This window comes from Silurus meridionalis, chromosome 20 (assembly GCF_014805685.1).
Source record: "Silurus meridionalis isolate SWU-2019-XX chromosome 20, ASM1480568v1, whole genome shotgun sequence".
Lineage (NCBI taxonomy): Eukaryota > Metazoa > Chordata > Actinopteri > Siluriformes > Siluridae > Silurus > Silurus meridionalis.
Window position 1 is genome coordinate 2,891,359 of NC_060903.1, and position 3,895 is coordinate 2,895,253.

The window sequence follows — 3,895 nt, forward strand, 5'->3', positions numbered from 1 at the left end:
CCAGACTCCTAAATGTTTGTACAGTAGTTTCTTTTTGTTTTAATGAGTTTGTGATTATTGACCATTAAGCCCACATTGAATGTAAAGAATCCATTCTGTATGCACCAGGATGGCCGAGTGGTTAAGGCGTTGGACTTAAGATCCAATGGACAAAAGTCCTCGTGGGTTCGAACCCCACTCCTGGTAAAAGCTTCATGTTAGGTAAGATATGTTGATATGTGAAGCCTTTATTTATAGAGTTTATGGTTAGTAGTGATGAAGTTTCTCTGATAGTTTCTATAGGATTTTTTCATTCTTTTCATCAGCTCGTTTACTGATGAGGTCACTGTAAATCTATGATCTGTATATATATCCCAGGATGGCTGAGTGGTTAAAGTGTTAGATCCAATGGATACATTTCCTTGTGGGTTCCTTGTGGTAAAAGCTAAGTGCTATTTAGAGTATGTTTATATAGCAAAATCAGAAGCATTTACTAATTGAGTAGATGGTTAGTAATGGTAGTTAACATTTTTAAAGGTTCTTTTACAGCAACGTTCTCTAATTTTATTTAATTTCAGAATCAGAATCAGAATCAGGTTTATTGGCCAAGTGTGGTGACACACACAAGGAATTTGGTTCCAGCTGTTTGTTACTCTCAAAAGTACAGACATAAATAAAAACCTATACATGACAAAACAGACACGACAAGACAAAAACAGACTATACAAGACAATTTCCATTCATAATTTGATCATTCACTAACAAATGCATTTTGAAAGTAAGGAATTGTTAAGGTGCTGATCTTAAGCTCCAATGGACAATATCCATGTGGGTTTGAACTCCACTCCTGGTAAATGCTCAGTGTTAGCTGGGATGCAATTATACCTCAAAATTATCTTAATTCAAACCCTAAAGAAGCGTCATAGCGAATGTAAAATATAAAGCAATATCATGTGAAGTGTTTCTTACCTTCTGATCAGAAAGTGGGCTCTTGAGCAACCCCTCATTTGCATAAATTATATAAAGTTGCTCTGGATGTAGAAAAGTGTAACACAAGAATGGTAATGATTAATACAGTCATTAATATGGTATTTTAATATCCTCCTGCTATGTAATGTGGATGCTAGTTAATACAATGTGGTGTAGTTTTGAGTTAAACCAATGCTTAAAAGCTAATCATGTATCTTTCAACTCACCAGACAAATGCAGCCAGTGGTAGGCAAGAAATGAATGTTTAATGCATGTTTTGTTAGGTTCTATGTTTGGAAGAAAAAAAAGAAAGGCAAAGTCTAAAATGCGTTAAAGGCAAAGTGTCAATTGTGGACTTGCTAGTGTGGTTTATTTTATTTGATGGTGATTTTTTTTAATCTTCATGCTGTACATCTCATTCATGTGTCTACAAACCCTGTTCCGTCACGCTTTTCCATTCTGTCTGGTAAAATGAGGTAAAAATAGCACCAAGTAGGCTTGTGATAGCTTCTATACACCATGGCGGGGTGCTTTTCAGTCTCCTGCACGTTGTGTTAGTGTGGGTTCGAATTTTACTGAGTTTATTACTGGGTCTGTAAGTGCAAAGTTTTTTTGAGGATGCATGGATGTTTAGTGCACATTCAGTATCATCAGTAAGGCGTGCGTCTGTCTGTCTGTCTGTCTGTCTGTCTGTCTGTCTGTCTGTCTGTCTGTCTGTCTGTCTGTCTATCTATCTATCTATCTATCTATCTATCTATCTATCTATCTATCTATCCTTGCCACTCCTTACCCACCCACCTGCTACATCTCGTTTATAACAACAATCACGATCACATGGCCGAAAACATTGATCCTCGATACCGAGGCTTGTTTGCACTTATGTAATGTTCATGATCAGAGTTCCTACTGAGTGTGAACTCCTCAGGACTGGCACATACCCAGACCCTGACCATGTCTCTTTCCTTCTGCCGATGCATCAGTCTGTAACAGAGGGGGAGCATTACTAATCCACCACAGACAGAACACCGGTGCGCACACAAAGATGGGAAAACGTGCATGAGCGATGCGTGCGGTGCATAATAGCCAACAGCCTGACAGAACAAAACAAAGTCCTTTTGAAAAAGGTGTAGTTAAAGCCGCAGCTCAGGTGGATCTGATTACATTATTCAGCTTCTCAGTGGCATAACAAGCTGCGAAAAAGGAGAAAGAAGTGGAAAAAAGAGGGTCTGTGAAGCAACAACTGATTGTAGCTGCTGTAAAACAAGTGATAACAGGAAATTTGGGAAGATGTTCTACAACAAATATCTATTAACATATTGAATAGTGTTTTTCTTACTAAGCAAATTATTTTGCTTTGACTGTGAGGAATAAACGCAAAAGGACATGCTGTTTAAATGAATCAGCGTCATGTTGAAAACTCTGGTTTCTCTTTGTTGCTTTTCTCTCCCTCGACGTTTTCCCGTCAACTGATCTGTAGTTTGCCAGTATTTTAAGCACTCCCAGAGCCAATTAACAGAATTGAAATGACGCCAGAGATCACTGGAACATTCCAAATCTAGATTGTAGCGAGCGTGACGCGTGGTGAGGAGCGAAGATCAGAGATCAAAACGAGAGATGAGCAGAACAATAGTTGCTGATTGGCAGTCAGGTTCTTCTGCTTTCTGTGTGATTTTTATGTCCTGCTGACGCTAACAGCCTTCCACACGCAGGGCTTAATTGTATTGTAATTGTAGATTTCGTACTTAAGAGATTGGAGACGAGGCAGAAGGGATGCGACTGAAAGTTGTGTTCTGAATTCAGCTTTATTTTGAACAACATTTATGTCTCAGTCAATTTCTTTTAATTTTGAGATCTTTTTGGAGCGTATATGGGAATCCTACTGTAGGTGAAAAACAGGAAAACACCCTGAATAGGACAGCAGTGTATTGCTATGCACAATGCACCACATATTCACAAGAGAAATTTGGCATACAGTAGCTATTCTAAATAATCAACACAGTCTCACGGCATTTCGTGAAATAGTCACAAACTTTTATCTATTTATTCGTGGTAATTGACATGAATATCCATCTTTTTTCGCATGATTGCCTCAGTCATGCGTAATGCTGACAGAAATGCCAGAGGTAATCTTTTTTTTCTCCATTTTTTTTTATAGAAAAAGGCAAAAAAATATACAGTTACTGTACTGATACTGTAATTAATGTCTCTAATAAACGCAGACTCCTTAATTAACTAAGATAATATATTTACTGTATTTTGACTGTAAGAAACCTCTGGCGATTGGTTTATAATAGAGAGTATCTTACCAGATATAAATTTAAAGCTTAAAGAAGAAACGTGAAAAAAAAAAAAATCATCATCTGTGGTATTCGGTGGCAGAAAGAAAACTTTGACGGAGGCACAAAAAATATTTTCTATTTAAATACATTACATAGGACACGAAAAAAGTGGGAAATCCATGCCAATGAACACGAATCAATAGATTACTATATCACGAAATGCTGTGAGACTGGGCTGAAATAAAATTATTTCTTAGAAGTTTTTTAGGAGCTTGGATGAAACCAGAGGGAACAGAGGAAACGGGTATCTATCTATGTATCCATCCATCCATCCATCTATCTATTCATCCATCCATCCATCTATCCATCTGGCAAAGTATTGTAACATTTAATAGTGAGTTAACTATTTATTGTTGATAGAAACAGAAAATTTAAAAGGCAAATTATTCTTTCCCTTCTTTCCACTTTTCCCCCACTTCTTCCTCTCATTTTCTTTTTCCACTTTCAAATTCTGTCCTCCATCTGTGTAAGCACTTTTCAGAAAGTCAAGAAAGTCTGTGTGATCATCTGACTTAAAAGCAAAGTTTTGCCTTTGCATTACAATAATTCATTCAATGGAAAGTGGAACAAAGCACTGCAATTTAAAAAGAAAACAAGAACCGATAATA

General features: G+C 37.1%; 1 non-coding gene across 1 annotated transcript; it reads left to right on the top strand.

Annotated features, from left to right (window-relative positions):
* Positions 1–103: 103 nt before the first annotated feature.
* trnal-uaa lies at positions 104–186 on the top strand. The gene has a single exon. It is a non-coding gene; the product is annotated as a tRNA-Leu (tRNA).
* Positions 187–3,895: the final 3,709 nt, after the last annotated feature.